The following is a 22,080-nucleotide window of genomic DNA, read 5'->3' on the forward strand; positions in this document are numbered from 1 at the left end:
TCTCATGTTTCCTCATTCACATTAAAGCACTGTCTTTGCCCTAAAGTTTGCTTTGAAAGGCAAGGAATGGATGCACACAGAAATAGCTGCACTGCCCACTGCAAAAGCTATAGAAAGCCAGAAAGACTGAAAGAAATTATAAGAGAAAAAAATACCTTCTCCATATGAGAAATCTCTCCCTCCTAGATAAATTCAGCAAAACATAATTATTCATTGCCCTTCCACCACAGGAAAAACAGAACATGCTTATTTTGAAATGCTTATTCCCAAATCTTGGAAACACTACATAAAACTGAACTAGTAAAGTCCGCTAGTACTGTACAACCAAAAAAACCCTGATAATCCCTTATCAGGAGCAAAAGAGTGGCAGGGACTCCCAGGGCAGTAATACGAGTGATAAGTAAGCCTGGAAGCAGCAGCTCTGACAGTTACTAAAACTGGCTCCAATGAAAAACTTTCCTTCCTTGTTACTCTGCCAAACCTTTAAAGATCTGGACGAACTTTTCCACACAGGGGAAACAAATTCTGAAAAACTCCTGATGAAAGGATTCATCTGCTTCTGCTTTGGAGCCAGAAATACATTTTTGTCCCCAAAGAATTTGAGCTCCCTTTACTCTGTCATCCTTGTGCAACAACAGGGCCAAGAGGCAGGAGCCGTCTCTTTGGAGCCCCGTTTTTGTGCGGGAGCGTTGGTGCAGAGGGCCTGGGACGCTGCTGGAAGGGGACTGGAGGCGGTTCCAGTCTCACAGGTAGGCACTCTCTCTGCTAGAGGTGATCAGGCACACTGGCCCGTTCCTATCGCGCACCACCACGGCTCAGCAGCAGCGCAAGCACGGCAAGCTAACACACAGAGCTGCGGTCCGATACCGGCGAGCGAGAGCCGGCACACGTCCGAACCCCGGTGCTGGCACCAGGGCCGCACCGAGCGGGAACAGCCCGAGCTCGGCACTGCCCTTACGGGACAGCCCCCGCCAGCCGGGCCCCGGGCCCAGCGCACGCCGCGGCCTTCCCCATCGGCCCCGGGGCTCACGGGGCGCACACGGGCCCTTCGGCTCCACTCCGGCCGGCCAGGGGAGCGGTCCCCGCGGGGACGGCGGGCACCGAGGGGCGGAGGGTGCCCGGAGCGGGCCCCCAGAGGCGCGGCTCGGTCCCGGTTCGGTCCCGGGGCAGCACGGCCGAGGCTGAGGGAGGGGGGGAGGGAGCGGGGGGCACTCACGCGGACACCGGCGCGCGCCGGGCTTTCGCTGCCGCCGCCTTTCGCGCCCGCGCGCCGCCGCCAATCCCGGCCCTCGGCGGAAGCCGCGGCCCCGGCCAATGGCGGCGCCGGGCGGGGAAGGACGCGCTGCCATTGGCCGGCTCGAGGGGCGGGGCCCGCCCGCAGCGGGGCGGGGCGCGGCCTGTGCCACCCCCCCAGGGCCCGGCCCCGCTCGGGACAGGAGCCGCCCGCCGGGTCCGGCACCGGAACGGTGTTTGTGCCTCAGAGTTCGTTTTCTACCTGTGCTTATTGCGAGGTAATCCAGCCCCAAGTGCCCAGTAAATTCTTGTTCTCTGTAGCTCCGCTAGAAATTCAGGCAAATGACCCAGAGGCCAAGGAAGGCTCCACCCACACCATTGTAACGGGGTGTTACAAAGCTCGCAGCTTTGCCTTACTGCTGATTGCACAGCGAAAAGGATCGCACAGAGTACAACATTATATTTGCACCTTGGCTCTGGTCTGCCCTGTAACTGCTGACCAGCAATGAGTAGGACTAGGAAACTTAGTGGAAATATTGGAACTATTCACTGTAAGGTTTCCTGATGTTTGGAGTAGTTGGATTTTACTGAGACTAATGCAGTTGTATGCTTGTAAATGAAAGAATTTTGCACTTCTTGTTTATTACCCATTTTTTGGTCAATTTTTCTTTTTTTAAAGATAAAAGAATATTACTTTTGTTGAAGAGTAGCTCCACTGCACTTGATAATGCATAAATCTCTTGTTCTCTAGAATATGAACTGAAATAATCTTGTTTATTGCACAAGTCAGGCAGAGATCTGTAACTGCAGCCCTCATAACAAGCTGTACTTGGGTTAACAAATCGTTAAATGCAGAAACAGGTTCCACCACTTTTGTTAAGCTGCTCTTCCTATTACACATTTTAGAAGGAGGATGCTGAAATGAGTTGCTGAGCTGCTTTGTTTGTTTTAGTAGGTTTTGATTTGATGTGTGGGTTTTTCTTTTCCTACAGTTGTTCTCATTTGCACTTTCTGTTTGGGGCTCTAAGAAGTCAGTGCAGCAGTTTGAGATTTAGTTAAGTTAATTTCAGTGAAGTGTGACTGAATTTAAAAGCAGATTATCTCAAACATTAATTAAATGAGGTATAATGACAAAATAATGTAGGCCAAATTCTGTTCTTTCTTTTATCCATGTAATCTTAGAGAAGTTCAAAGGGCACCCTAAGCATTCACGAGTGCAGGTTTGTCCTAGTGCTAATGACAAGCAACATCATTCTAAATTAACCTCTTGGGACAATCTTACCTACAGCCATTTCTGAGTACTGTTGAACCAGGAATTCTCTCTGCCAGTTAATGCTTGCATAATAGCTGCTGATTATTTACAGGTTGCATACTTAGCTCTGCTGCCTCCTGGCCAGGTCAGAGTTTCATCCCCTTTCCTTGGCCTCCCTGCCTTGGAGTTGTCCTCATGTGGAATACCAAACCACCACCATTTCTATGCAGCTCCCATTATTGGCACTTCCCTGTCAGTCATATCCATGCTAACTTCCTCCTCATCACTTCAGTTCACTTTCACACAGCAAGAAATCTGCTTTCTTTATATCTTCTTATCAAGACCCTGTCTAGCTGTGGTTTCTTTCCCTGCAATGTCTCAATTCATCTTGGTTTCAACACTTAAAATTATTTTCATTTAGACCCAGGTCATTTATCTAGCTTGATCATTAGCTTCTCTCCATTTCCTCCTTTCTTACTGATCCAAATATGTTGTGCTCTCTCATGCCATCCTTCCAGTGATGTTTCTCTGTCGTGTCAAATTTATACTTTTTTGTTCCCATGAGCATAACTGGCCTTATAGTATAATTTCATATTGTTTCTTAATTTATTGCCCCACTCTTTCTAGCCTGCCAGAAACACCAGCCTTCATGCTTGCTTTCATTTATGTCTTTTTACCTTCTTGTTTCTCCTCTGTTTAAGGAGGAAGTTGAGTCAAATTGGATATGACTGTTCTCATATCCTCTCAAAAGTCACCTCTTTATCAGTGTTTTTCTGCATGTATGTCTTCACAGGAGAGAGAGAGATTATATGTGACATTTCCTCTACTTGCTTAAGCACCTTCAGCTTATTTTTGCTGTAATTTGAATGAATTTAGAAAAAGTAAAGGCATAGCTTCTGCTTTGCATCTGCACAGCTTCTGTGCCTTTGCTGTAGCATGAGACATTCCCTGTTTGCTCTTGGCTTGGATAAGCAGAAACAACTCCTTCACTCATGGGGCAGAGAAGGCTCCATCTTCTCGTTCAACACTGAGCATCCAGTCCCAGCCATGCACCATGGCAGGAACTTCTCAGAAGCAAAGAGAAGAAATGGCATTCACTCTAATTGACAAACAAAGCAGCACATCTAATGCTCTGTGAGCCAAACTGCTGCACTGCCTTCTCTGGTGGCTGTATCTCCAGGTTGGAAATGAAGGGTGAGAAGGCAGATGATGAGCCAGGCCCGTGCAGAATGTTCCCTACGGCTGACAAGCAATGGCCAAAACCCACATCTGGAAGCTTGCCAAGAAGGGATCCAAACATTGCTGTGTGATTGCATCCACTGCTGCCAGAACCTGCAGCTGAATCAAACTTTTGCTGTCTGCTGACAGGCCTAAAAGGATCTGTGCTGACACTAGAGCACATCTATTAACCACTTCCTAGGTCAATTAAACCAGAAGCCTCCCTGTGTTTGTGCTGTCCTCCAGCCTTAGAAAAACAATAAGCAAGATCCAGGAAGGTAATTGATGAATTGTATCCAGCACAAACAGAGGCAGGAGATCCTTAACGTCCCCTTACTGCCAAGAATATCCATTCATAAATTAGAAACTTAAACTTAAAAGTCAGAAGCTACTTAGAAATTGGCAAATAAGAGCTGGTGTTGCCCTGTCAGTATTAGAAGTATACATATACTCATGTAGACAAAATTCAATTTTAATGACAGTAGAGACTGTTAAATGTACTATTCAGTTTTCATTAACCTAAATGACACATGCTTTCCTACTTCTAATTACTCTTTTTGTTAGCAATATGAGTCTATGGCAAAAGTTTGCTCTCTTTGGCACCAGGTTGAGACACATCTCTTCATGCTACTGTGCCCTTTAGGAATACTGTCAAATTCAATTATTCAGGACTCATGAGTCTTGCACTAACACGAAGAGATTGATTTGAAAACCATGGGACTAAAGTCCTTTTTTCTGTTTTTCAATTTCCATTTCTTAACCAGGAAAACTGAGATTGCCAGCTTTGCTCTCACATGCAGATGAGTGCAGCCCTAGAATAATGAACTCAGATGTGTCAGTGACTGTCTCTGCCAGCATTTTCTGATCTGAAATATCACAAATTGTTGTGGTGTCAGAAAACATACCACAATAACAGTCTCTGCAGCCTTTTTAAAGGCAGTTAAAAATAGATATAAAAATTACTTCAGGCAAAGACAGAGAAATTCTCAACCTTTTATAAACTGGGTCTCATTCAAACAAATTATGTTCTAATAAAATCTATTGATATATACCTAATAAGGAATGTAGGAAAGTTGAAAAAGGCCAAGCTGAGTAAGCTGATGAGTTTCCTGTAACAGAAAGGGTTTGTGCAAACCTTGACTTAGAGAACAGCTGTTAATGGTTAGTTACAATTTTTATCTGTACGTGCAAAGTGCTGAGAGTGGTTGGGCCATGGTGTGCACAGCTCTGATGCTCACATTGCAAGATGGATACTGAAAAAACTAAGAGAAGAGCTACAGAATGATCAAGAGTCAGAGAAAATGCAATGAAGAACTAAAAACCTTAACTTACCTACTGAATCAAAAAGATTGAAAGGTGAGTCGATAACTGTATACATAAACGCACAGAAAGAATGTTGACTATCAGGGACATTTGAACCTGCCAGACTGAAATAAGAAGGAATAATGTCTAGTACCTGGAATCAAGCAAAATAAAATAGTTTTCAGTACTTAGTTGAGTACTGACAATAAATATTCCTTGGAATAGTTAAGGGCTGTCATTGATTACTTGGCTTTGGGTATCTTCAGATTGAGAGCCAGTGCTTCCCTGGAAAACACAGGCTGTGCTGTGTTTGAGTACAGCAGTGTATCCAGGGTTGAATACACTTGACTGTAATTTACAGATCACACTATATACTCCCATAGTCTTCTTTAGACTTTATAAATAAATTTATGTACTTTGTAAACTCTCCAAAACATCTATAAATGTTTTATAATTAATAAATATTCTTTTCTTCCTCCCACCCCAAGTTTAGCTTTACTTTCCGTGTGTGTCTCATCTGTATATGACTATTTTGTCCCACTTGCACAGCACTGTGGCTGGATAAATATCACTGACAGGTTAAGGAGGCACCCACTTCTTGTCTCAGCTGCTGAGGCTGCACAACACCTCTCTGAGAAGTTTCCTAAGTAGTGTCATGGCCCTCAATTTCATTTGACTGCTAGGAGAATGTGCTTCATCCAGTTCAGCTCTCTCTGTAGCTGCTCTGGGGTTGTGCTTCAGAGATTTTTCAACCTTTCAAAGAAAAGGGATAAAATCAAAGCTTTCCTCAGCAACAACAGTCCATTTGAAGTAATTCAGGTGTTCTTGTAATTGCAGCAGCTTTTGTGATTGCTTACCCCTAACAGGAGTGTTTGGCTTGGCCAAACTGGTACCTGTGTAACTAAGAGCAAATCTGGCATCTTATGTGTGTGAGCTGTGTGCTTTTCCTTTCCTCGTGTTGGATATTGTCTCTTTGAATGTAGAGCTACAGTTTTCTTTGTTCTTTATATTTTATCAACACACAAGAATTTCCTCATGCTTCAATAAGAGATTCTGGTCTCCTAGTAGATATGCAGATAACACTGTGATTTTGCTCTAGTAGCTGACATAAAGCTGAATGTGGTAACCTCACTTACTGAATGATTGTGTTGTCATTGGGAATACTCACACATGTAAAATGAGTAGGATTTGGCCCTTTGGTCATATTTTTGTAATAAAAGATAAAATGAGATTTTTAGGAAACTGCAACTTATGACCATAATATTTATGAGGCTGTCAAGACTGCACTGTAAAAATTCATATTATTTAATTCTTCACTCTGACACTAAAGCATCATTTCATTTATATGCAAATAGGAATATGCTGTTTCTTCACTGAAGAAGCTGTTTGAATTATTCAGATTTTATTAATAAAGCTTCATAAATAAGTATTTTTTCTACTCAATTGGTAGTGGCCAGGGGAGAGAATTTATTTATCAGACTTTGTTATTAGGAGCTTCATAACAAAATATGAAGATTTATGGAGTACATAATTAGACATTATGTGATTCTAATGGAAACACTGGGTTATCCAGATGAAATACTGTTTTCTTTATGCATTTCTCCTTGGCAGAGGCACTTTCTGGAAAATGGACAAAACCTGTCCCCATCACTAAGTTCCAAGAAATGCCTATGAAAGGCAGAGAAACTTAATTTTTTCTTTTTAATCATACACACTGAAACAATTTTGAATAAAAGAAGGTGTCTAAGAAAGACTATAAGAAATGCCAGGGAGGAGCAGGTAGAGAAAATTCCTCCTCTGGGCAGAGGGGCTGGGTGGTGTGCTGCTGTTAGCAGGGTGTGCCAGGGAGATGAGTGAGTTTGTGAGTGTGTGTAAATGGGCAGGCAGCTACCTGGAGGATCCTGCTTTGGATTCCCCAACCACAGAGGCAAAGGATGTTCTGCATAGTCATTGTGGACATAACTACGGTCAGAGCAAAACTTAATAATGTAAATTAATTCTGGCCCTTTAACACATGACCGGGTGTTTTGAATGAGAAAATTCCTAAAAAACCCACCCACTTTTCATGCTAGCTTGTATAACCACTTATTTTATTTCTATAACATTGAATAAGACCTGAAAACACTACACCTAAAGTAGTTATTGCATCAGTTTTTGAATAGTAAGTCTGTAACTTTCATTTCTGGAGTTTAATCAAAAAGAAAAAAGTCAGTACAGTAATGATGAGCCTGATAATCCTCACCTGGGGCATTTCCCCACCCTGCCCACCTCCCTATTTCTGCCCAGCCTGGGCTCATTGCCCTGGCTTTTGGTGGTGTTGTAGGACTGCTGCTCTCCTGCTCCCTCCAGCCCTGCTTGCTTGTGGGCTGGTGTCCTGGGCTGTCCCTGTGCCCAGGGAGGTGACACAGGGCTCTGGGGCTGTCTCCTCCCTGCCCTGCTCTGGTCCTGCCCACACTGGAGGTCCTTCCCAGCTCTCCAAGATTATATTATGATTATTACAGGTAAATTTTACTGAGGAAGAAATGCCAGACTGTTCTCCTGTACTCCTCTCCTCCAGAGCAAAGATGTACAGCAGAGACTCTCCATGGAAGCCTTCCAGAGCAGGTAGGTTTTGGCCCAGGTGTTTCCAGCCTGGCAGCTCTCTTTGCACATAACTGTGTGTGCTGCTGGTTCAGACTCCCAGGTTCTTTGGCCAAAGGAAGCAAATAAAGAAATTTAAATTGGACACCACATATCCTAATGTGGGCAACTAGGTAACCTGATTTTTAGGCTCTCACAGTGCAGGAGTAAATTGAAAGAATTCCTTGCTCTGGACTGTGATATGCTTGCAGCTTTCTCCTGTTACCACTTCAATTTTTCTTTGGGGCAGAAACAGTAAAATCTGAGAAAAATTATTAATTTCTTGCAATCTTTCATACTGAAAGTAGTAATATTTCCAAGTCAGCTGCCTCCAATACTACTGCAGTGCTTGCCAGCCACTGTAGGAATAACAGCACTGAATTTGAATATAGAGCCTTTTTTTGGTTCTTTTTTGCTTTGGATTGTTTTCCCTTTCACTGAGAGGATAACATGCCTTGGAAAGGCTTTATTTTAGGTGTGTACTGGTGCACTGCAGAGCTTGTGCTGTATTAAATTCCAAGGATGAATTCTCTTGTGAGTAGTTTGCCGTGACTTGACTGATTCATTTATTTTTAAAGACAATTGTCTGGGGTTTTTTATTTTTCCTTTTTTTTTGTGGTTCCTCCAGCTACAGGTGATGAAATGAAAACCAGCTTCATTGTTATTATATGAAAAACTGCAATGAGGTGACTTTTCTAATGCCAGAATAAGGTGGTAACTTCTGTGGGCTGGCAGAGGAACAAGTTGAAGTTTACTGTAGCTTCAGCGCCCCATGTGTCAGGATACAGCTCTGTGAAAGCTTTTCTCAAGCTCTGGCACAGGGAAGGCGGGGATGTGATCACGTGGAAAGGCAGTTCTACTTCTCTTCCTCCCTGATGGAAAAGTATGCCATGTTTCTGGTCTGCTGTGACCTCTGGCACATACGTGGGAGCCATGTTCTCCTTGTTATCAAGTTCCATGTTCAGGTGTCTCAGACAAGCCCTCTCCAGGCACGTGAGCCAATGGACCAAATAGCACCTATGGCTACATCTGGAATAGACAGGACACTCACTTAGAAAGGAACCCTTTTCAGCCCTCAACTGCCTCCATCTTCTAATGTTCCTTTAAGCACAGAAACTCACCTAGAATATTTTATTTTGTGACACTGCCTTACCTATGGGTGGTAGCTTGCTTTCTGCTGCAATATGTTTTTTGTGGGGAGGCATACAGGACAATAGTTGTTCCAAAATTCCTCCTACACAGCACCATTTCTGGAGTTTGTGGATACCTTTCATATTCTCAGTGAGGAAATATTATAGTGCTGTAATTTGGTGCGAGCATCCTCCAGGTAGTGGGTTTTGCTGTACATGAGCTTTCCAGGGAGACTTTTGGTGACTACATTCTGGTTTTAGTTCTGTTCTTCACTCTGTGGTATGCAAGCCACAGGACCATATGGTATAGCCACAGAAATATTTGTGCTCATTACAAAACTGCTTCCTATTACAGCTACAAAATATGGAAACTATGAGTTAAATTGATCAAAAGTTATGTCGCTATTCAAGAATGCAGCAAGCCCAAAACACTTACCTGTGAAAATAGAAATGTTGTTTTCTAATAGACATTTCTAAAATATCTAATATTAAGAAGGAAACTGGAAATTAATTTAATTCACAAGTACTCCAGATATTTTGCCTAACTGAAAATAGATTTTCTGCTAGCATTCCCTGAAAGGGACATGAGGGAGGCAATGGCTGCTGTTCATATTTTGTCCATAGGGGCTGTCAGCTACCTAGTAACACATACATGCCTTCAACAAAGATAAGATGTTGAAGTGCCCCTGGTTTTGGTACAAATGTGGTAGCAAACTCACCTTTATGCAAGTCTATGGCATTCTCAGATGTTGCTCTCTGTCACTGAAATCTCTTGTATTCTCTCTTTTGACCCTCTGTTAACTGAAATTTGTATCCAAGTACAAGGAGTCACTTAGAAACAGGTATTATCATAGGAATTTTGAAAACAAATGGGAAAGCAATAGGATTGGGTGGAAGGATTTTTTGCAGACAGCAGGAGCAGTTTTGTAAGCAATGCTGGCAGAACTCTAACAAAGGACAGAACATACTAGAGCCAGTGGTGCTTAATGAGGGGGTGGCAACTCACAGGAACACCACAGTGCTCATTTGGAGTGGCTGGGGAGAGTTGAAGTCTTGGGGTTTGTTCTTCTGGCAAGGACCTAAAGCTGTTGTGGAAACACACAGCTCAGCAGGGTGTCTTCCTTCAGAGGTTTGAGTAAGGGAAAGGAAATAAGGCAACTGTAATGCCTCCCTGCACTATGAACACTGCCTTTCATGCCAGAAGAAAAGCACAGCCTCTCAGCCTTTCTGATCCCTGTTATATTCAATATTCCTATAGCCACAGGCTTTGTGTCCTAACCATTCCCTCTCAACTCTGAAAACTCAATTTCCTCTTGTTTTTTATCCAAAATACATCCTTTGGGCACAGTTAGGGGTATTGTGTTGTAGATGGTCTGTTTATCCCAGTGCATTCTTGCATAGCACTGACCAATGGGACCTTATTCTCTGCTGACTTTATCTGCATTTGCATATATACAATGCAAACAAAGCTGTGTGTAACCATTTTACTTGATGGCATTTGGTATCCACACAGCTCTGATGAAAGTTACTTCCTAAGGAGAGGTGGAATGAAAAGTCCAGCCTTTGATGAAAAGGTAGTCTGGAGAAAATCCGTGGAGGAAAACAAGGAGAGACATTTCTTAACAGAGCCTGCAATCAATGAAGAGCTGGTAGGGATAGCTGAAGATGAAAACTGACATAATTTTACATTAAAATTGGCCTTTAGAGGATTAATTTTAATGTTTCTGCAGGGTGCTTATACTGAGAAACATTGAGGTCAAAATACAAGTATTTCAAATTAGGAAAGCAAACAGCTTCGATGATAGCTTGAAATGATCAGATTTCTTAATGGGAGACTTCAGTGAGGATGAAATGATGGTAAAAAATAGATTGCTAAAGCAATGAGAGCAGTAATGTGCAGCCACAGGAGAATCAGGGTGTGAAAGAAAGCCAGGGTCAAGGATGAAGCCAGCATCCCAGCCAACAGGGACAGCCAATAGGTCAGGCTGGAGCAAAACAAGAGAGGGAGCAGCACATGTATAATAAATGTGATAGGCAGGGCCAAATCCTGCCCGAGCCTGCATCAGTACAACTTCAATGGCTGAAACCTCTTAACACAATGTCACTTCCAATATGATCTAACAACATACATGCAGGCTTTTATTTAAATCATTACACAAGGCTAGACTTTCCACTCTCCTGTGCTGTTTCTAGGCAATTGGAACTTCATTGTTTCACTGCTATTACTTTGGGGTCTTAGCTGAATTTCTTCTGTTGTGTATCTCCTGTGAGTAAAAATTCACCTGTTTGTAACTGGCCTTCTGTTTTAGCAAGACTAAATTCTTCAAGCTAAAAGATCATTTTAGGAAAGCGTGATATTGTTCTCTATTTCTTGAACAGTATACTATTTTATTCAAATTTCAAAACAGAATTCTTTGTGCATTGTACCCACTGATCCTCATTTTTAAAAAATTAGAGGTTTTTTTTTTTGGTTTTTTTTTGTTTCTGCTATGCTGCTAGTATTCATGCTCTCCATATTCTGGCATCAGTGGTTTACAAAAAGGCGATAAAGAGGAGAGTCAGCTCCCAGAATTAATAAGCTGGAAAACAGACTTTGTTTGAAACACCTTTCTTGTCATATCTTTTATATTTGTAGCATTTATATTATTTTTGAAGTCGTCACTGATGTGAGAACAGTTATTTTAAATCTAACACTTAGCTTTCCATACAAGTAAAACTCTGCCCACTTAACTGCAAGTATACATGCACAAGGATTCACTACTCTAAACCCGGAAGTTACAGACATTTGGTTTTGAACTATGGCTTTTAAACTCTGATTCTTTTGTTTTCATTGTTTGACAAAAAAAGAAACAAACCCCTATGGGTGATGTTACAAATAAAAATCAAAAGATGGCAAATCTCTAAAAGCCGCCACATCCCTGCTCCAAAACTCTAGGCTTTAGTTACTCCTTTTAATGTATACTTTCTCTTAGATTAGCCTTGTAGAGGGGACTGTATTTCCTCCTCGTTTCCATGAGTATAACAGAGGTGGAGTTAACCCTTAGCTCAGTAAGTGGGACTGTCAGGGTTTCCCTAAGCCTGCTGCATGTTCCTCCCGAGAGCTGCCAGCCCAGGAGCAGAGAGCCGGGGTTCCCGAGAGCAGGGTTCCACCCACAGCTGCATGCAGCAGGAGGAGGAAATGCACACAGGAGAGGGAATCCGTGCCTGCCCGGCCAGCAGCACCCTGGTGGAGCCGTGCCAGCATCCCGGTGGGCACAGGGAGCCCCGAGCTCTCTGTCAAAGGGAAATGCCTTACTGAAAGGACAGCCATGCCTATGTCACTTTAGGCATCTCCTTAAAATATTAAAGAGGGGGACAGAGCTGTGGTAAGGAGAGTTATTTTAGAAAATTGCCTGTGGACTGTGTTTTAATGTACTGAAGCCGTTCCCTCAAGCTATTTTACACAATACCCAGTTTTCTTGACTTTCAGAAGTACTAATAATTCAGTGGATGCAGAATCACAGAAAGCTCCTGAACTCATACTCTCCTCCACTGCCTTGAAGTCCTATTTTCAGCTAGTGGTTCAGAGCTATAGAGCATTGCAAAGGGGCACAAAACTCTGTGTGGTGTTAACTGATACCTTCTTCGAAAGAAATTAATTTTAAAGCAGAGAAACTGGGTGTATATGAATGAAATTTTGTTTCTTTTTCCTGAGAGCTGGTAGATTACTAACCTAGATGCTTGGTTTAACACAACAATTATAGTAATGAAATTCAGCATTGTCTTTTGTGTTTGGTATCAGGGGGTTTTTTCCTCTCTTTTCCAATATTTCTGTAGATATTTCTTGAGGGTTATTATGCTTAAAATAGAATAAAATTACTTGAAACACTGTAACATGAATAAAAATAATGCAAGTAGCAAGCCCCTGTCCCCAGTTTAATCCTCTCCAAACATATGGCATACAATTCCTTGTAGAACATCAAAATATATCTTAGAAATACCATTTTGTGAACATTTCAGTTGTATAGGACTTGAGATACATGCTGCATACTGTCTAGCTATATAAATCATCAGGAGAAAATTGGCTTGTTTTTATGACAATAGCAAATAACATTGCTGAGATTTTTCACTATTAATGTAAAACTAGGAAAAATTTGGATCATGTAGAAATATAACTGAAATGTTTGAAAATCCTGTACCTAAAAATCTCATTTTAATGCCTTTTTCTACAAGACTGTTCTGAATGAACTAGAAATTACTGAAGTACTGTTGAAGCAAAGCCACAATCTGCCTGAATTTTCACCATAATAAGAATATTCCACTTGAAGATAGCAACTTGGCCCCAGGTTTTTATGGAAGTTTAGTTCTGTTTAGTGCTGGAGGCATGTTTCATACCCTCAGTGTCAGATAAAAAGGACCAGGTGACACCCAAACTCTGTTTTCAAACCTTGAAATAGACACAATCCACACCTGTGAGCTAATGACAAAGCAGAAAGACTGTGAAAGACAAATTCCTTTTAATCTTTGGGAAACAGATGACAAGAAGCGGTAACGACCTTGATTAAAAGCTTGAAACACATTTGGAGAAATAGCAATTTACTTTTGAAACATGAAATACCTGTAAGTAAATGTAACCAGATCTTTCTTTTGGTGCTGACCTAGGCAGGTGCTACAGAAGACAGGGCTTCAGGGTCCAGATGCCCCTCTCAGGAGCCCCAGCCACTCTTGGAGCCCTTTCCTATGTTTTTTTGGGTTTTGGGGTTTTTTTGAGTAAACTTCCTCTGCTTTTCTGCTGTCTCCTGTTTTATTGCGGGGTTGTTGTTGTGGTGATAGGTCTCAGCTCCATCAGGATAACTGCCCGTGCCTCTGCTCTCCTCTGCCATCTGGAAAGCAGTGGTTGGAGCTGACTAGCAACATGATAAATATGGACTCTAAAATACATGATTGCTGGGCTTTGTCTTAATATTTAAGTGCATTTCTCTTGCTCATGCTCCAATTTTTAATCACTATTATTTAAAAAATATACTGCGAGTTTTAGTTAATTCTGTAGATCTGTATTCTGTATCTTGTGCACGGGTGATAAAGATTCTTCCCCATACCTATAGAGTAGCTATGAGGAACACCTTTTTTGTGAATTTTTTTTTCCTTTTTTTCTGTTAAGAAGAGATTTATCCTAACACTTTGTTTTCCTTGGTACTCCTGCTGTTACCACTTCTATTGCCCAAGGAAATGTTTCTACCTCAAATCCCTCTGCTTCCACAGTCTATGCACAGACTGAATATAGGCCACAGGTCATGCTTTGGAGAAAACAGGAGGGTGGAGGGAAAAGGAAAAGTTACAGGTCTCAAAAAGGGGGTGACTTAGTGAACTTTAATGGCTTTTTACATGAAGCAGCTCACGTTGGGGATTCTTACAGCCTCCTTGGTCATACCATTCTGGCTCTGTAGAGGTTAAGTCAGAACAAAAAGCTAAAACAAGGAGACAGGAGATGGATTTCTTTTTGTATATGTATAAATAAAAATACTGTCTGAATATAATGAGAATTTTATATGTCAGCAACTTCTCAACAAAGAAAATAAGACTTTTTATGAAATAATTTATTTTCACATTGGGTACTTTGTAGTCAGCTTATGAAAACCAAATGTTAATTTGCCTAGATGTTGCAAATCTAGCTTGTTTAACAGGAAAGCATGGCACTTATGTACAAAGAAGTAACGAATGGCTACTAAACACTTGAAATTCACACTTTATAACATTTAGCTATGCTATAGCATACTAACTTACTTTTTGTAAGTTAGTATGACTGGCAGAAACATTCTGTTAAGGCATGGGGTTTTAATCTTTAGTTTCTTTCATGCTAAATTAAACAGTTTAAAGACCTATATTAAGTCCACTCCTGCAATTCAATGTTATTAGCATGAGAACAATTTTTCACTTTTAAATAGTGATTTGACTTTTTGGCTTTTCTTGCAAATGTGATCCAAACATCACTGATGTCACTAGAAATACTTTGCTTACTTACAGTGAGTATTTGGTACCCAAATATAGTGGGTTTAATTCCTTTGCATGAAATAAACATTTGGACAAGAGCACAAATGACTGTATTCTCTGTAACTAGGGGAATGCTTTGCTTTGGGGGGTCTCACAAGTCTAAGGTGATTTTTCTGAGACAAACAGTGGTTATTGGCACGTATGTGCTCTTTCTACATAAGGTTTAATTATTCCAAAGAACTTTAAATGGTTTTACCCTCAAAGAGCTGGTACAGGCTTGGATCACAAAACCCAATAATGGAGTAGCTGGAGCTTTCACTCATGAGATGGGAGATGTGGACTGAAATCACTTCACAGAAAGGGAAGGGATCTCAAGTGAATATTGTAATGCTGTTTGGTAAAATGAGAAGGGAGAACCCTACCATATTTCATAGTGCCGGGATAGACTTAATAAATTCCCAAGTTCTCTCCAGCCAGAGCTTCCAATTTTCTACAGAATGTTTCAGCAGAAAACACACATACCACCTTCCAGAAGAAGACTCACAAAACTGTCAGACCATTATGACACCCTGAATTCTTCTGTAGACAAAGTCCAGTGATCATTCTGTCTTTTCATTGTGTGTTTAAATGTATATGTCCTCTTCTGAACATCTTAACCCAATTTTACCAATAGGTCTGTATGGTCTGAATTAATACATGAAAGGCTTGATTAGTGAATAGCTGGACTAAATATGCAAATTACAAAGTTTTCTTTGAGGTTTTATATGAGAAGATGTTTTAAAAACTTTATCAATGTCAACATGTCAGACTGCATTTCTCTGTGAAATCTTGAAACTGCTCTTTCATCTATGTTGTAAACACTTCAACAAGTATGTAGAATGTCTTGACTTTGAAATGCTGTCACCTACTTTCTGTATCATTGTCAGTAGTCAGCTTGTTATAAAAGTGTTTCATATCTAACTCTGTTTCTTTTGGTAGTGTGTCAACATACTGCATTTTTCAGCTGTGCTCCTTGCTGCCTCTTCCATTTTTATCAAAAATTCTGTGTGACAGAAGTTTTTCTTTGCAACATGTTGATATCTCAGGTTCTCCACTGTCACCAAAGCAGCTGTGCTACTTTGAGGATAAGTTGAGTCTGTGTAAACCATCTTCACTGTTTTGTGCCAAAGTTCAGTGGGATTTTGTACTCAAATGTTTTTGTGATGATGAGAAGTCCCCAAGCTTCAGTCATTGTCTTTACTTCTTAGTTTGGAAGTTTCCCAGAATGTGTTCTGTTTAGTACTGTGCCTACTCCTGAGATGCTCAGCTGTTTGGAGTCCACCGTTTGCTTGGAACAAACTCATCTGGTGATGGACAAGTTCTTAAATGTGAGCGTACTCAGATATTCTATTCTACTGTTTCTCATATAATTTTTTGTTTTGTTTTGGGGTTTGTTTTCAGAATATATCAGGAACAATTGCCTGAAGTGCCCCAGTTGGAATCTGAACATCTGTATTGAGTTACTGCATTCCAAAATGTAAGACACTTGCTACTTTAAAATTTTGAATTATACTGTTTCACAAGGATTTTCAGTTCCAAAATACAATACTGCTGGAGTTTACAGTGGTACAAATTTGGTTGAGTTGGAAAAAATATTCTGTTCAAATGCCTTGGAGACTTGTGCAATGGAATTGCATAGATTTGTAATGAAGGGCAGTGAGCCCATGGACTGTGAGGAAGTACTGAACGGGTAACCATAGAATCCTTTAGGTTGGAAAAGACTTTTGATATCATCAAGGGCAACTGTTAATTCAGCACTGCCAAGTCCACCACTAAAACATATCCCTAAGAACCATTTTCTGCAAACAATGTTTGCAGACATTTTAAATCCCCCCACAGATGGTCACTCCACCACCTCCCTGGGCAGCCTGTTCCAAAGCCTGCTAACCCTTCCCACGAAGAATATCCAGTCTACATCCTGTGTGGTGCAGCTTGAGGCCATTTCTTCTTATCCTGATATCAGATACTTCTGTCATTCTTGTGTGTTGTTGGATCTTGCTGCATCTACAAGAGTACAGTTTCAAAGGTCGAGTTCCTACATCGATTTGGTTCCAGTGCTGTAAAATACAATTTCCTAGTATCTGATATTAGTCAGGAGGGTTGACTTGTCTTCATTCCATCATCTGCAAGGATGCACAATACTTCTGCACTTGTACTTTCTGTTGTGCATTTCTTGCACTGCAATAAGATCCCAATCATCTCCTCAGGACTAGACCACCTTGTCTCATACCTGTATACAAGACACACAGTTTTGCACTTAACCTTCTTATGATGTATCAGTAGATATATTATCCAGCAGTGAATTAGTAAATTTAAAATCATAAGGTTTAAGAAAACGATCATAAAAGTTGAAACAGGGAGAAAATATAAACTTTGAAGAATGTATGCTTTCTCCCTTAATGCAAGGAGAATAAACTTCATTTTTGAAGAAAGATCAGTGCATGAACTTGTTTCCTTCTCTATCAGTATAGATCACATTCCTGATAACTAACATATCATAAAGAAACATTTTCTAGTTATGGTATGTTTCAAAACCAGGTTGACATGAACCAGAGATCAAACAAAATCTGTATACACGGACCTACTTTGAAAGAGTGAAGGATCTGTAGGGTGTTCAGATCATATAGTCTGCAGAAATTTAATTGGCATATTGTTGCTGTTTAACTTAAAATGCACAGCATAGCTACAGTATGGAGGATTATTAGAAATAACTGAGTAAGTAGGCTGTCATTCTAGGAAAGACAGTTTCAAATTAACAGAATTATCTTTGGAATACATATGTGTCTTAGCCCTGACTACATCAAGCTGTTAATCATACTGGCTGGACCCCCCACACTTTGCATATGGATCACACTGCTGCTTTAAACACTGTTTGTGGTTGAGTTGTTTTATTCCACCTTAATCAGTATAAATTTAATAGTTAGGATGTGACCAGGGAAGGCAGAAAGTGAAGATTAGGTTTTCTAGAAAAACTTGGATGAGAATTTCAAAGAGAACAGTACCTAAAATATTTGTTTCGTTTTTTTTCTTCCAAACAAAATGAAGCGGACACAAAGCTGAGAAAATAAGCTCCCTTGAGGAGGAATCAGACACATAGTTGGTAAGTGGCCATAGCATCATGGTTTCCTCAAATCATTGCTTGCCAGAGTAATAAACCACATTTGAAAAAATATAAACTTTCTTGGTGAATAAAAAAGCTTGTGTAAAACAAAATGTACTCTAAAAATTCATAATATATCAGACCCATATTTTCAAAATTCACAAATTTTCATCTGTTCCTTGACTACAGACAAATATTCATTTTTTACAAATGAAAAAATTATTCTGAGAAAATATTTAGCAAACTTATTTATTTAAAGGAAGAACTCTAAAAAAGTGTTGCTTTTCAGGAGTTCTGAATATTTTTAAATTATAGACTTATAATTTCCAATCCAAAGCAAGGAATCTTGCTGACAGGAAACATTTTCAAAGGGCATGAACCATTAGATGATCTGGAATCCAGATGTTAGCTGTATAGCTGCAAGCAGAATTGATTCATAATAATTTAAAACAAAAAGCTTAAAAAATAAGAGCATTTGTTGTATTTCTGTTGAAAGCTGGCTTCAACAAAATAGTTCTAGCTTAAAAAAATCCATTTTATCCCTACCTTTAAAAAAATATATTATTGGATTTGACAAGATGAAAATAGCCAAATATTTTCCAAACCAGAGGTTGCAGATATAACTTTCAGGTTTGTCATCTGTGCAAAAGCAGACTCCATTGATGCTTTTCAGTGAGACATTTTTGTTTCATTTTTAAGGTAAGCAGCAATGACTTGGCTTCTAGGAGGTGCATTGCAAAAGAGCAAATATCACTACAGCTTTAATCTCATTTTCTTTCCTTCTGTGTATGTCTTATTTTATCAGCTGAGCATTTGATTTGGATGTGCAGGAATTGTCAAGTATCAGCTATGTGAACTATTAAGTCTATACTCACTATGATATCCCCTTTGTCTATGTGAAAAATTGCTATTGTCTCTAATCAGTATAGGACATAAAGTAAGTGTGTGTATGTGACAAGATTTGTTCAGAGTGGGGTTGTAAATGTGGAATAAGCTTGTTTTGTTAGTTTGAAGCACAAGCCTAATACTATACATAATGAAAATAGTTCTTGGTTAGTCTGTACCAGAGGGTTCATCTCTTAAAGGTGTTAAAAAGAACCCCAATACGTGTATGGGTAAGAAATTGAAAAAGGAAACAAAGGTTAAAAAATACAGGCAAAAAAAAACAGTGCTAAAAATATTGTAGTTTAGGCACACCAAAAGCAGAGCTAGCAGGGAGCAGCAGGTGCCGGGCGCGGCCAGGGCCGGCGGCAGCGCCCTGGGAGCCGCGCTCGCCGCAGCGCCGGGCCAGCCCCGGGCGGACACGCGCGGCGGGACTGCGCGGCCCCGCGGGAGCGCGCTCAGCTCTGCCAGCGCCCGGCCTCCAAACGCTGGGGCACGGCAGTCACTGCAGCTGCACAAACCTACTGGTTCGCCCGTCCCACGGTTTGCAGGGGCGGTGCAACATCCGGCCCACAGCTGTAAATCCTGCGTTTAAAAATGCTGGCGTAAGGCCATCAAAGCCAACATGATAAAATGGAAGGAACTCCCCTTTTCCTCACCTAACTAGGTAACTTCATTTTTGCCGTATTTCCATTTGTATTTTACCGGAAAAGGTTACAGGTGAAAATATTTTTTTAATAATTGAGTCTTACAATTTCTTTAATAAATGAATGATTGCAACCACCTCACATGCTGATAAAAGTCATGCAGTTCAGGGGTTGCCTGTGATTTCATGCCTTCTAACATTTCCCAGTGATTTCTACCATGAGGAAGGCAGAGACTTCCTCACGGCTTTTTAGAGACCTCAGGCTTTTTAGGGACCAGTGGTGTTGTCATGTCTCTGAAATTGTGGATAAAGCTCAGCAAAGGAAACTGAGAGAAGTCACCACCGATTGTGAGCTCGCTTACATCTTCCTACTTTTCTGAACTTAATTTATCGTTGGTTTGTTCAGTTTGTAAGTTCTGGAGAAAACTGAATGTTCTAACTACCCTGTATTTAGCAAGTATGAGAATTATTCTGTTCTCATATGGATCACTGACCAATGTCTGGTGTCCATGATTTTCTAGTTGTGTTGTTCCAGAACATGCAAGTTTATGACTTAGTATGTGATCTCCATGAGCTGGAAAGACTCAAAACATATGGCAGATCAGATGTTAGGCTTGGGGAAAATCAAAAATTAAACTGTCTCAGAGCAGTTGAGAGACTGCTTTGCTATATATTTTATGTGATTTGTGTGTGTGTTGAGGGAGATGTCACCTAGGGAAAGGAATCGAAGAAAAAAATAGCTTTAAAAAATGAACTGTTTGTATTATGGCTTTAAACATTAAAGTCTGGTCAGCTAAAAGCAGATGTTGTGAACTAAGATGGAAACTTGCCTGAGGCCAGAATCAAAGAAGGCATTCACTAATAGTAAGAAGGAAAAATGCTTTCTGGTTTCAGAGTTTATTGTAAGCAAAAAAATGAATGCTTTACTGCATGCTTATGCACAAACATTTTCCCACTTTTATTCAGATTACTGAAAAAAATTGATGGTTTCAGAATCTAATTTCACACAATGTGTTCATTATCAATCCTGATTGTATTCTAAGCTCCTTATAAAATCCTTTGTTATTCTGTGCTGGCCAAGATCCTGTCATGTTGGAAGTAGGAATGAAGTGCTTCTCACCTTTGGCTGTCTGCCCAGTAATTAGATGGGGATGTGGGTTAAAGCATCTAAATGTGTGGTATAAAAATTGGAATATTGTAATATGACACAATTCGGATGCAAGCCTTTTAAAAGGAAGAATAAATTAAAAGAAAGATATTAATATATACTAGATAGTAAAAATAAACATAATATTTCTTGCATTGACCTGGGTCTTTATTGACCTGGGCTTGGACAACTTGAGTGAACAGACGTTAAGTAAATATACACAATGTCTAAGAATTTGAAATGGAAAGTTAAAAATTAATATTTTCAAGAAAGAAAAACAAAAAAGTTGATTAAATAAAAATTATTTATGTTAAAATCAATCAATATTTGAGAAAATATTCTCCTTTTCATCTATTTATGTATGAGGAAATACATATTTACAGTAGCTGCCTCTATAGTATTTCTTGAATGTCATGAAGCTTTGAACCAGCTTAAAATTTAGACTTTCTTAGACAGTTGTGCCATTTATTTAAAATTTGCTAGTTCAAAAGCTATGTTCTAATGGCAAGTCCAGAATTTTATGTTGCAGTATTTCAGGGAGGAGCGAGGTAAGTGACCTAATTCTGCGTGTTGCAAATACTCTGTCATATTGTTTCACTTCATATAACTTGAAAAATTTTGTTGTACCATTTGAACAGCAAGGAAAAAACCTTTGTATTTTCAAAAATCCACTAAAAGGATCAATATTTTTGCTATCTTTCTTTCTTTCTCCAGGAATAATTTTCCTGAGTTGTATGGCTCAGGAATCAGCTGCCTTTTCTAATTTCCATCCGGGTTGAAGTGAGTAAGGACTTCTCAGGAGAGTAATTCACAATAAATCCATGCTTGGACAAGCTCTAAATCCAGCACCAGTGGAGTGTCTGCACATTCCTCTCTGGCAGTTTTTATGGGGAATTTAGGCCAATTCTTTCCCATTAGAGGATCTCCGAGTAGGGGTTTGTCAGGTGCTGCTCCCGGCCCGCCCCTCACAGGGCAGGCAGCGGGCGTGAGGCGGCCCCGCGCCCTCCATTTCGCTTCGGCGGGAGCGCCAAGCCCCGGAGCGGCGCTGGGGCCCCTGAGGGGAGCGTGGGAGCCCCTGAGGGAGCGCCGAGAGCGCACAGTGCGGGGGAGCCGCGGCCGCCATCGCCGCTTCCCGCCGGCCCCGCTGAGGCGGCTGCAGCGCGCGGCGCCCCGCGGCCGCCATTTTGCGCGGTGGAAGCGGCGGGAGGCGCTGCGCTCTCGTTCCTCGGTGGAGGGAGCGGAGGCCTGGCCGTGAGGGGCCTCGGGGCCTCGCAGGCCCGGAGAGCAGCGCAGTGAGGCGGGGATGCGCTCTGCGCCGCCGGGGCACCGGGCACTTGCGGTTTGTTTGGCTCAGCACCCTTAGAGGTTGTGACCTTCACTTTGGGCCCCTGGAGAGAGCTCTGTGATGAAATAAGTGTACTGGGAAAGGATTTTTTTAGGAGGAAGGTGAAAAGTAAAGTGGCTTCAAAACTGAGCAAGCTCCCTCGTGGCCTGCAGTGTTTGTAGTAAGGTGTTTGTTGAAGCAGATACATGAGGGAGTTC

The 22,080-nt window shown here is 41.0% G+C and overlaps 1 long non-coding RNA gene across 1 annotated transcript in view; it reads left to right on the top strand.

Moving 5' to 3' along the window:
- The window catches only part of LOC134422783 (uncharacterized), a 28,080-nt gene extending 6,647 nt beyond the window's left edge, over positions 1-21,433 (top strand). Inside the window, exons 4-8 of the long non-coding RNA XR_010028936.1 lie at positions 639-749; positions 7,507-7,609; positions 16,165-16,240; positions 17,809-17,863; positions 21,253-21,433. This is a non-coding gene — a long non-coding RNA (uncharacterized LOC134422783). The remainder of the gene's footprint in view (positions 1-638; positions 750-7,506; positions 7,610-16,164; positions 16,241-17,808; positions 17,864-21,252) is intronic.
- Positions 21,434-22,080: the final 647 nt, after the last annotated feature.

This window comes from Melospiza melodia, chromosome 11 (assembly GCF_035770615.1).
Source record: "Melospiza melodia melodia isolate bMelMel2 chromosome 11, bMelMel2.pri, whole genome shotgun sequence".
Taxonomy (NCBI): Eukaryota; Metazoa; Chordata; class Aves; order Passeriformes; family Passerellidae; genus Melospiza; species Melospiza melodia.